This window comes from Aethalodelphis obliquidens, unplaced genomic scaffold (assembly GCF_003676395.1).
Source record: "Aethalodelphis obliquidens isolate GAN/ISIS:26980383/991018 unplaced genomic scaffold, ASM367639v1 scaffold66, whole genome shotgun sequence".
NCBI classification, from domain to species: domain Eukaryota; kingdom Metazoa; phylum Chordata; class Mammalia; order Artiodactyla; family Delphinidae; genus Aethalodelphis; species Aethalodelphis obliquidens.
The window spans coordinates 8,325,088-8,338,304 of NW_020838010.1; positions in this window are offsets into that span (position 1 = coordinate 8,325,088).

A 13,217-nucleotide genomic window follows, 5' to 3' on the forward strand; every position below is an offset into this window, starting at 1 on the left:
GACTTTTCAGCTTAAAATTTCTCTGTAAAGAAATAGATAAACATGCTGAACAGTACTTGTTATTTAAGGAAATCTGCAACAAAGTTTTTCATAAAGTGATTACTCCCTCAGTGATATCAGCCTTTCTTAGTGTAAGGACACATGTAAAAGGTTAAAATCAGAGGTTCATGTTTATGTGACAAAAATAAGAAGTAGTAAAGTCGTTGCCAGATTAGGCCCTTTTTCCAGCATGACCACTGGAGCCCGAGGAGAAAAAACATTTTCAAGCTTCACATTCATCAATCATGCTACCCAAATTGCCAGATCTGTCATAGGTCTTTTAAGAATAAAACTCTTTTGGGGACTTCCCTGGTGGTCCAATGCTTAGGACTCTGTGCTTTCACTGCAGGGGGCACGGCACGGGTTCGATCCCCGGTTGGAGAACTAAGATCTCACATGCCGTGCAGCATGGCCAAAGAAAAAAAAAGAATAAAACTTTTCCCCTATATTTCGTAGTTTCCCTCAAAGACAGATTCCCTGAAGTAAAAGCTACAGGGCCAAAGACATTTTAAGGCTCTTGATACATATACTGAAAAATTGTTCTCCAAAGGGGCTCTATCAATTTCCACTGTCATTAGCAATCATGAGATCGTCAGGGAGGCACTCCCCCGACTATCAACACTTTTCCAAACACATCTCGTTCCCTCTTTGCCTTTAGTCTCTCAAGAACCAAGTGATCATTCTTCTCTTCAGAACTTAACATGGCTCCACCTGTGTTCATGTGCCCTTCCCTTTTGATCCATATTGAATGGTTGGGTTCTTTTTAATTGAAGAACAGCTGATTTACAATGTTGTGTTAATTTCTGCTGTATAGCAAAGTGATTCAGTTATACATATATACATTCTTTTTCATATTCTTTTCCATTATAGTTTTTCTCAGGATATTGAATATAGTTCCCTGTGCTATATACAGTAGGACCTTCTTTATTCATTCTATATGTACTAGTTTGCATCTGCTAACCCCAAACTCCCAATCCATCCCTCCCCCATCCCTCCATCCCCCTTGGCAACCACAAGTCTGTTCTCTGTCTGTGAGTTTGAATGGTTTTTTAAAAGCCATTCCCAGCAGAGGGGTAGAGGGGTTAGATACTTTGGACTTGCCAATAATTCTTCCTTCATTAACTCACTTTGCCTCCCAGGGTTGACCAGGCTCAAAAAGCCCAGTAGATGTGTGGTCCTCTAAAGAAGGCAAAGAAGAAAGAAGCTGTTGGTTTAGTCAGTAGTCTCTGGGCTACTCTTGAAGTTGATCTTGTGGGGATGGCTGTTTGATTTAGAATCCTGCCGTGGATTCTAATTTTAGGCTTATAACTTGGACCGTAGTTTAGTTAATTTTGATACACTTGGACTAAAGCAGACTGACAAATGGTTATACCCTCGTTCACATTCTCTATCCTGTCCTCATGCCCAAATGCAGATTCCTCTCTAACGTTCCATGTTACTTACCCTGTGAAGTGGTGTGATATGGTAAGAAGGCAGACTGAGTTCTAAACTTGGTTCTGTACAAATTAACTGTATGGCTTTAGGTGAGTTATTACTTCACATTTCTTTATCTGAAAGTAGATACAATACTATTTGTCTTGCTTTTGTGAGGATAAAGTGACAGAGACAATGTGATTATGAAAATAACAAGAAGCACAGTAATGATAATATTAAGGGCTATCATTTGTTGTGCACTGACTATGGAATGCTTTACCTACATTACCGCATTTAAATTACATTTCATATAAGAAGTTCAAAGAAGTTGAGTGACTTTCCCAAGATTACAAAGCTAGTAAGTGGTAGAGACAGAATTTCTACTTCAGAGCCCATGTGAACAACTACATCAAAAATAACCAAAATATGGGGCTTCCCTGGTGGTGCAGTGGTTGAGAATCTGCCTGCCGATGCAGGAGACACGGGTTCGAGCCCTGGTCTGGGAAGATCCCACATGCCGCGGAGCAACTGGGCCTGTGAGCCACAACTACTGAGCCTGCGCGTCTGGAGCCTGTGCTCCACAACAGGAGAGGCTGCGATAGAGAGAGGCCCGCGCACCGCGATGAAGAGTGGCCCCCGCCTGCCGCAACTAGAGAAAGCCCTTGCACAGAAACAAAGACCCAACACAGCCAAAAATAAAAATAAATACTTACTCCCAATTTCTGACAATATATTAAAAAAAAAAAAACTAAAATATGAAGTAGAACGTGACACGATCGAGTGCAAAGAATAAATATGTGATAGAGTACAAAATCTGTTAGGAATCTATAGGAATCTCCATATATTGGGCAGTGTGGTATTCTTTAAAATGGACCTTCAAACCTTAAAAACTAGGAGTGATGGAACGGAGTTGGGCCAAGACAGCAGAAGAAAGCCAGCTGGTCTTATGGTGACAAAGAGGCCCGTGGTGGGCTCTGGTACTGAAGGCATAGAGCCAGGCAAACTAGAAATAACTATCATGCTTACTTCTCAGGATGGTGGTGAGGAGAAAGTGAGAGAGAAGATCAAGAATATCCTAATAACAGTGACTTCTGATGTATGAATACTTACTATGAAACAGGCACTCTGCTGAATGCTTAGCGTATGAGAATTTTGTTTAAACTGAAGATTTTGATTCAGTAAGTCTGGGGAGGGGCCTGAGATTCTGCATTTCTATCATACTCCCAGGCGATGCTGATGCTGCTGGTCTGTGGACTACACTTAGTATAGCAAGGACGTGCATTACCTCATTTAGTCCTCAAAACAAATGCATTTTACAGAGGGGAAGACTGAGCAAGGGAAAGGTCAATTTGCCCCATTGTCATACAGTGGCAGAATGAAGACTCAAACCCTATCTCATCCTCATAACCGTAACACTCTACTGCTCCTCATGTATACTTGGAAGAAAACAATACTTTAACATTTATGTGACAGTTTTCCATACTTCTCTGAAGGGTCAGTTGTACAGATGAATTATCACTGAACATACCAGGTGATCTTCCTACAGTAGTGGTCACCAGGAAAGTCTGGGAAGGATTTGGCTGGTCTCTGTGTTGGCCTGTCATGGACATAAATGGTCAGAAAACTTCATCTGTAATTGATTAACAATCCAGACTGAGAAGTCAGGGAAGTGGTGGAGGTAGATTTTCCTCTCAACTCAGGGACTGGCCTTTGGCAGAACCCTCACTTGGAACTGTGGCCTTGGGCAAAGTCCAGCTGGGCTGATTCTCCGTCGGGGGGGAGTAAAAACCCATTGGGTTCACCAGACTTGAAAGGCCAGCAAATGAATGCTGCCTGTATGGAAACCTGGCGTGGTTTAGTTATCCACCTTAAAGTAACTTTAGATTTTCCTTCAACCTAAAGAAATTATGGCATCTCTTAGATTTAAGGAAAAAATGGCTAAAACAGAGATTTCAAAGGGGAGAAAATCATCTGCATTGGCCAAGTGTTTCATAAGAGGAGAGAAAAAAGTGAGTGCTACAGTAGAACGTAGAGATCAACTATTTCTTTTTTTTTAATTAAAAATATTTTTAATTGAATTATAGTTAATTTACAATGTTGTCTTATTTTCTGGTATACAGCAAAGTGATTCAGCTTTCTCTCTCTCTCTCTCTCTCTCTCTCTCTCTCTCTCTCTCTATATATATATATATACACATACACACACACACACACATACATACATTCTTTTTCAGATTCTTTCCCATTATAGTTTATTACAGGATATTGAATATGGTTCCCTGTGTTATATAGTAGGTCCTTATTATTTATCTATGTTATATATAATAGTGTGTATATGCTAATTCCAAACTCCTAACTTATCCCTCCTACCCCCCTTTCCCCACTGGTAACCGTAAGTTTGTTTTCTATGTCAGCAAGTCTGTTTCTATTTTGTAAATAACTTCATTTGTATCATTTTTTAGATTCCACATATAAGTAATATCATATGATATTTGTCTTCCTCGGTCTGACCTACTTCACTTAATATGAGAATCTCTAGGTCCATCCATATTGCTGCATGTGACATTATTTCAAGATCAACTATTTCAAATCCTTTCTTTTGGACCAAAGAAAAAGGAGGCTAACAGACTGCCTAAGTTCCCACGCATAGAGCTAGTTAAGGTAGAGTCCATGCTATAAACTCAGGATTCCTGACACCAAATCCAGGGCTCTTTTTCCTAGAGCTCCATGCAAAACTGGGATAGCAATTTTGTTACTTTTAAATCATCTGGCTGTATTACCTTTTAGATATTTTGACATATTTCCTCAGTTTTTGAATTGTGTGCATGTCTTACTTTATTCATTAGATATATTATTTTTATTTATACTTTTGGCAATTTGATATTTTCCCATTTTTTTATGTCTTTCCTAGTCCCAGAAAGGATATAACTTGTAACAATAATATAATAAACAAGAAAAATACAAATGACAAGCATTATGTGTTATAATAAAATCAAAACCTGAACTCAGGTTTCTTCACTTTCTTACGACATAAAAAAATGTGGTCCAAGAAACATCAACCTCAGCCTCACATGGGAGCTTTTCGGAATGTGGAATCTCAGGCCCTGCCCCAGAACTCCTGTATTAGAATCTGTGCTTTGACAATTTCCCCCAAGTGATCTGCATGCATATGAAAGTTTGAGATGCGCTGCTTTATAGCATGCCATAGTTCGTTGCTCAACGTGTCTCTAAATTTCCCCATGGCACATATGCACCACTATTTCTATATTTCCAATTATGTAGGCTGTTCTGAGATATAACAGGAGTGTGTAGGTAAGGGATTATTTTGTGTAGAGCATACCTTAACCGCTTTTGCAATCCTGATGTAAGAAGAATAAAACTGCTCCAACAACTATAGCTAAGTGCAAATGAGATTTATTGACCCATTTCTACTTCTGTTTCATTATTAAGCCAAAGAAGAGGCATTTTTCCCCATATTTGCAAGACTGAAAGGCAATTTAATTAAAAGGACTCTGTACTTGTAAATATCTAATTACAAAAGCAATTTTCCCTCTTGTTTATAAGAAACTGGAATTGTAGGCCAGTTTATTCCTTTAGGTGGTATCTGTTAAATGAGTGATCCCCGAAACTGTATGTAGCTTTCTTAATATCAATTCTCAGTTTTCCAATAGCCAATTATTTGGTGAGTGGGTTTGCTTCTCTCTTTGTTAGCTCTTTTATCAGAAGATAACTATGTGAAAGAAACCTAAGGATTTGGTCAAATATTTGTTAAGGGAGGTTGAAACCCTGTCCAAACAAAGATTATTTTTTCTTTCACGCATGCTGCATCCTTGCAAGAATAACAGAGTGTACTCTAACATCACAGAGTTAGTGTTGGACTAATTAACTCAGACCATAATGCAATGGAGGCCAATGTTGTGGGTTCTATTCCTCTTAGACCAATTAAGTTTATCCCTTTTCCTGACAGCTATGTTCCATTTATCATGAAGAGACTGGATCTGGAAGTACAGATAAACAGGTGTAGATTCATCACGTTACTATATTAACAAGCTTTGTGTTGCATTGGCAGCATCATTTCAGTAGAGAGAGGATAGTATTTAGCAGGTATGTGAGAGAGAGATCTTTCATAAGACTGTCCCATTAATAACTTTGCTACCATTCTTGGATTATATTTAATATTCTAAATACATCATTAATATCTTCTCTTTTTGATCTGGTGTAGAGACAAAAAGATAAAGCTTACTACCAGAGTTTGGAAGAGTCAAGTCACACAAGCACACTGAAAAATAATTGCCACAAATGTGAACCACTGTACAACTTCTGGATGGTGGAGTAAAGACCTCTGTAAATGTGCCCCTCTATAAAAACAACGAAAACACTGTGAAAGTCATCAAAATTAACTTTTTCAAAATCAACTCTGGAAATTAACCAAAGTCTTTCAACAATCTGAGGATCATTTATTTTAAGAAAAACTGCTGAATGTTGGCAAGGAAAGCAGGGTTTATGGTCTTGTAGCTTAATCTACTCCCCATCTCCCTCTTTGCAGCTCTGCAATAGCCTTGAAAGTCAGAAGCCTCACAAATATTGGTCACTATGAAAATGAGCCCACTTGCAGTTACAGGAAGGAGCAGATTGTGTATAAAGTTCCTCAAAAAGTCCCATCCCTGGAGCATTCCCATTTCTAGAGCTTTGACACTATATGACCTGTCTCACAGCTCCCTGGAAAAGCCCCACTCCAAGTGTATTATCATTATTAGGACCTGACTCAGCACTCACTTTGCAGAACAGCCCTATCCCCAGGTCACTTGTCAAAAACAATCGGTGGCAATTGTTTAACATCTCAGTTGCCTGAGGCAGTAATAACAGTTGGAGCCAAGAAGAGGCAGACCAAAAAAACTTTTTAAAAATGATGTGGGGGAAAAAAGACATTTATAAGGAAATTTGAAAAGCTGTGAAATATTCCCAGGTAATCTAAAAGGCCCCGTGCACATGCAGAGCTGTGTGTATGCTCAGGAAATACCTGAGAGGAAGCCAGTCTTTCATCTTTGGCTGGTTTTGAGGCCTTGTACAAGCAGGATATGCAGACTTGTAAACTACCTGGCTGAGTGTTGAAGACATGCTCCAATATACACAGAACCCCTTGGCAAATTCTGGGAGACTTACTGGATCCAAGCTTTTAAGGAAGTCTTAGCCCAATCATTAGTTGACCAGTAATCTAACAAAGCAAAACTTACACTGGCCACACACTCACATACAACAAAGAATTCAGACTTTACAGGATTAGCCCAGGAAAGTCATTAAATAAAGAGCAGGGGGCTTCCCTGGTGGCGCAGTGGTTGAGAGTCCGCCTGCCGATGCAGGGGACGCAGGTTCGTGCCCCGGTCCGGAAGGATCCCGCATGCCGCGGAGCGGCTGGGCCCGTGAGCCATGGCCGCTGAGCCTCTGCGTCCGGAGCCTGTGCTCCGCAACGGGAGAGGCCACAGCAGTGAGAGGCCAGCGTACCGCAAAAAAAAATAAATAAATAAATAAAAATAAAGAGAGCAAAAACAACAAAAACAGAGTAGTAAGGACAAAACGTGAGAGAGAGTGAGATCTTTCAAGAGTTGCCACATTATCTGAAAGGTCTAGTTTTCAACAAAGAATTGTGAGATACACTAGAAACAGGAAAATAGGTTCCATACACAGGAAAGAAAAAAGCAGTTAATAGAAACTATCCCTGAGGAGGTTCAGATGTTGACCTTGCTATACAAAAACTTTAAATCATCTACTATGAATATATTCAAAGAACCAAAATAAATCATGTCTAAATAATTAAACCAAGTATGACAATGATGTTTCAACAAAGGGATACTATTAACAGAAATTATTTTAAAAAGAAACAAGATAGAAGTTCTAGAGTTGAAAATTGCAATATTTGAAATAAGAAATGCACAAAAGGTACCACACTCTCACCAACACTTGTTATATTTTGCCATATTGATAATAGTCATCTTAAAAGGTATAGGTAACATCTCACTGATGTTTTAATTTGCATTTCCCTAGTGATTAGTGACAATGGGCATCTTTTCATATACCTGTTGGCCATGTGTATGTATTCTTCGGAAAGAAGTCTATTCAGCTTATTTGTACTTTGGTCCTGAATTGTATATGTTTCTTATCTATTTTAGATATTAACCCCTTATCAGATCTATGAGTTACCCTGTACCAAATCCATATAAAAACATCACAAGAAAAATATAGCCCTATATCTCCTGTAAATATAGATGTAAAAACCCTCAACAAAATACCAGCAAACTAAATTCAGCAGCATATTAAGTAGATTATGCAGCATGAAAAAGTGAGATTTAGCCCAGGAATCCAAGGGTGGTTCAATATACAAAAATAAAGTAATATGCTACATTAACAAAATGAAGGAAACAAATCACATGATCATCACAAGTGATGCAGAAAAGGCATTTGAGAAATCCAATACTCTGATGATAGAAATCAAATTAGGAATAGAAGAGAACGTCCTCAGTATGATAAAGGATAATTTATGAAAAACCCATAGCTGACAACCTTACTCAATGGTGAAAACTAAAAATTTTTCTTCTAAGATCAGGACTGAGAAAACAATGCCCCCTTTCACCACTTCTGTTGAATATTGTACTGAAGTGCTAACTAGAGCAATTAGGCAATAAAAAAATTAAGTGCATCCAAATTGGAAAGGAAGAATTAAAATTATCTCTATTTGCAGATGACATGATCTCATATATAGCAATATTAAAAAATCCACACACACCAAGAAAACACCTATGGCTAATAAATGAATACAGCATATTTGCAGAATACAAGTTCAACATATACAAAAAAATAGTTTTATTTAGTAAAATATAGTTTTATTTCTATACACTAGCAATGAACATTCCAAACTTCTTCCAAATGAAGTTTAGAAGAAACTTCATTTATATTAACATCAAAAAGAATAAAATACTGGGGATAAATTGAACTAGGGAAGTGTAAGACTTGTTAACTGAAAACTACAAAACATTGCTGAAAGAAACTAAAGAAGGCCTAAACAAATAGAAAGTCATCTATTTTCATTTATTCAAAGATTTAATATTGTTAAGATGGCAACACTAACCAAGATGATCTACAGATTCAGTGCAATCTCTATCAAATTCTCAATGATAATTTTCACAGAAATGAAGAAACTGATCATAAAATTCATATGGGATCGCAAGGAACCCAAAATAGACAAAACAGTCTTGAAAAAGAGAAACAAATTTGGAGGACTCACACTTCCTGGTTTCAAAAGTTACTCCAAATCTACAGTAATCAGAAAAGTGTGATACTGACACAACAAAAGACATATGGATAAAATGGAGTGGAATTGAGAGTCCAGAAATAATCACATACATCTATTGACAATTGATTTTCAACAAGGGGACCAGGACCATTCAATGGGGAAAATAGTCTTTTCAACAAATGGTGCAGGGATACCTTGATATCCACATGCAAAGTGAGAAGCAGACCCCTACCTTACACCATATACAAAAATTAACTCGAAATGGATCAAGAATCTAAATGTAAAAAGCTAAAACTATAAAATTCTTAGAAGAAAACATAGGGATGAATCTTCATATCCTTTGAATTGGTAATCATTTCTTAGATATGATGACAAAAGCACAAGCAACAAAAAGAAAAAAAAAGACAAATTGGACTTCATCAAAATAAAAAAAAAATGTGCTTCAAAGGATACTATTACAAAAGTGAAAAGGCAACCTATGGAATGAAAGAAAAAATTTGCAAATAACATTTCTGGTATAGGCCTATTATACAGAATATAATAATGACTTCTAACAACAAAAGGACATACAATCCAATTAAACAATGAACAAAGTACTTGAATAGACATTTCTTCAAAGAAGACATACAAATGATGAAAAATCACATGAAAAGATGCTCAAGATCATTAGTATTAGGGAAATGCAAGTCAAAACCAGGAGGTGTCACTGTACATCCAGTAGGATGACTATAATAAACAAAATTGAATATAACAAGTGTTGGCAAGGATGTGGAGCAATTGGAACTCTTGTATATTGCTTTTGGGGATGTAAAATGGTGCAGCAATTTTGTAAAACAGACTGATGATTCCTCAAAAAGTTAAACATAAAATTACCATATGACCCAGCAATTCCACTCCTAGGTAAATATTCAAAATAATTGAAAACAGGTATTCAAACAAAAACTTATACATAAATGTTCATAGCAGCACTATTTACAGTAGGCTCAAAGTGGAAATAACCCCAAATTTCATCAAATGATAAATGAACAAAATGTGGTATATCCATACAATGGAATATCATTCAGCAATAAAAAAGAACTGATACATGTTATAGTATGAATGGACCTCAGAACACTAGGCTAAGTGAAAGGAACCAGATACAAAAGGTCTCATGTTATTTGATTCTATGTATATGAAGTGTCCAGGATAGATAGATTCATAGGAGACAGAAAATGAACTGAAGGTTTCTGGAGATGGTAGGAGGGAGTAATGGGGTGTGACTGTTTAACGGGTGTGGGGTTTTCTATAGGAGTGATGAATAGATGGAGGTCATGGTTGTACAGCATTTGGAATGTAGTAAGTGCCACTGAATTGTACATTTTAGAATGATTAATTTTATGTGATGTAAATTTTATCACAATAAAAAACAATTAATGAAACAGCAGGCGTCCTTGTGGCATGCACCATAGAGGAAAGGCAAACTCATTCCACTTCCTGCTCGCTATTTGGCGTAGGCTTATTGTCCTGGTCATCCTTCAGGTGATGGACGTTTTCTTTTGCTTTCTCTCAGCAGTGCATCCTTTCTGGGTTTACCAGGGACATAGGTGTGAAGGGTTTGAAACCAGCGAGGCATGGTGGTGCAAGCGGCCATATCGTCTCACTCTTCAGCAGCTTTGTTATGGCGGGTCAGTCGGTGAAGGTGTCAGGAGAGGCAGAGTTGGCTTTAGAAGAAAGCCTGGGGAACAATGCTTGAATGCAGAGGCACCAAGGATGTGGCTGATCGTTTCTTTAGCAATGTTCATTTAAAATCTGTATGCCGTTTTATAAATCATGTTACTGTAAATTAAACCCATTGTAAGGTATTAGAAGAAAGACCCCTGCTCTGAGCACTCTGGCAAGACAAAACTGACTCTTTTAGTTACCTTGTAAGTTGTATTTATGGAGAACAAACTGGACTGATCATTTGGTGGCATGGTTGTAACGGGGAAAAGGTGCATTTCAGAAATTGCTGTAAAATTTAAACTAGTCGAGCTGAGACTGGAAATTTTAGACTTAAGCTCTACCCTCGGGCTTTTAAATTCATTTATATTTTTAACAGTTGAGAAAAGGTTACTGTGCCCATCTGAGACCAATATTCTGTTATTTTATAAATTTAGCTTAGCAAGTACCAGAGTTCATCCAGCAAATCAAACCTGGAATTAGAAATTTATCCTCAAGAGAAAACATGAGATAGTGGAAGGGACAACTAATCCTGCCTTGGAGGCTGACCACAAGATGATTCACTTCACTTCTCTGGACTTATTTTCCCCAAGTATAAGATACAGCGGTTAGACTTGTGAGTCCAAAGGACTCTTGCAGATCTTTTATTATGTTTTATTCCATTGTGTAGCATTTTGAAAGATGTTCCCCTAATTGCAATCACCTTCCTCATGCTTCTGAAGTATCCACTGGAAACAACTTCTGTCCAAAAACAGTTTTTTCCCCTTGAGCTTATCCTAATTAAAGTTAGGGTAACAAGACACTAAATTCGAACTGTCATGTAAAATTAAATCCAGGAAATGGCAGCATCTGGATGCTCATTGGTGTAACTGCCAAGTTCAACCACTGTTCTTCAAAGGGCTTTAAAGGAAATTATGGCTTAATTGAAGAATTAGTGAATTTTTTAAAAAGGTATTACAAAATGTTTAATTTTTTCTGATTCTTCTGGGAGAATTTGTGAAATTCAAACATATTTTGTTTTGAAAATATTTTCAAAATAACAGTATTTATCTTAAATACTATTTAATTTGCTTAAAACTTCGTAAGAGAAATCATTTTCCTGGGTACAGATATTCAAAAGATAAATTTAGAAGTGTGACAGTCAACTCAGAATATGTATAATGTTAAAGTTTAGCATTCTAAACATCACATTTTAAAACCCAATCTGTCCCCTGAATTTGTAATATGTGATTTGTCACAGGGTTATCCTCATTTATACTTCAACTGCAATTTTTAAATGCAAAACAATTTTTAAAATTTTATTTAATTTTAATTTAAAAACTTTTTTTTTTTGCGGTACGCGGACCTCTCTCTGTTGCGGCCTCTCCCGTTGCGGAGCACAGGCTCCGGACGCGCAGGCTCAGCGGCCATGGCTCACGGGCCCAGCCGCTCCGCGGCATGTGGGATCTTCCCGGACCGGGGCACGAACCCGTGTCCCCTGAAACAGCAGGCAGACTCTCAACCACTGCGCCACCAGGGAAGCCCTAAAAACATTTTTTTATTTAAGTGCTAAGCAAATTCTGTGTGTGTGTGTGTGTGTGTGTCTGTGTATTGGAGATAATCTAGTAAGTGTAAATAGACAAATTCTGATTTTTAATCATACATAAAAATTGTATGCATAACTTTTTTCCAGGTCTCTGATCACAATTTATAATCATTATAATTATAATGACGCCATAAAATATATCTTGACACAAGTTTTTTTCTGACAAATACAGCAATATCTTTAAACAACATGTGCAATTCTGCTACTCAGTCAAACTTGGCATTTGAGTTGGTTTCACTCACGCTAGCACCAAAACATTGCTTGACATGGTTGGTCTTACTGCCTTTGAAGGAATTATTACAATGCTTTAAATCAGTAGCATCTGTAGCCACTAAAAGCTGTGTATGGTCTACTTTGTCATTGATCTGAGATGGAAAATTTCTTCAAGTAGTTCTCACATCACAGACTTTCCACTGTGGTAAAGATCGGAATCTTTTTCACACATTGGAATTTGGAACTCTTAGGAGGAACCAGCTAGACAAAGAATTTGTATCTTTTTCCCAACATAAATCCTTCTTGCAGAATTGTTTGGTTTTTGCATGTGTGGGGAAAAAGTCCCAAACTTCTGGGACCAATTTCTTCCAGTAGAAGAGTAAGTGATGAGGAGATTAACGGGATTGAACTTCTACCCTTGCTCAGCACACAGAAAGTTCACAAACTGCCCAGTGGTACCTCAGGTCAGGAGGTGAGATTGGCTGGTGGTGGCTTAATCCAGTATCGTTCAGTCTTTGATTTATTTAACAAATACTTGAGCAATATGTTTGGTTTTGAGAGGATTGCAAAGACTTTCTCTCAGCCCTTAAGGAGTTTAAACCTAATTAAGGAGAAAGGATATGTACTGCTTGGTATGATTATTTGTCTTTTCACATAGATAGACTGGCGCCAAATGAAAAAATGAGGACAATTTACCTTGGCAGAAGGAAAAGGGAAAACTTGTGACGTACTTCATGACTGTGAGATACAAATGTGTCTAGACTGCTCTTTTAGGAAATGGGGAATCATCAGAAGTCTTTGAGCAGGTTTGTGTTTTTGCCAATCTTGTCTGGTGGCAGTGCATAAGAATTGTGGGAAAGAGTGAGATGAGAATAAAGGGATCAGTTAGTAGGTCATTGTAATAATCCAGCCATAAAATGATGGACATTCAAACTGTGGTCTTTAGAAGTAAAGCTGAAAAGAAAGACATATGAAAGAAATA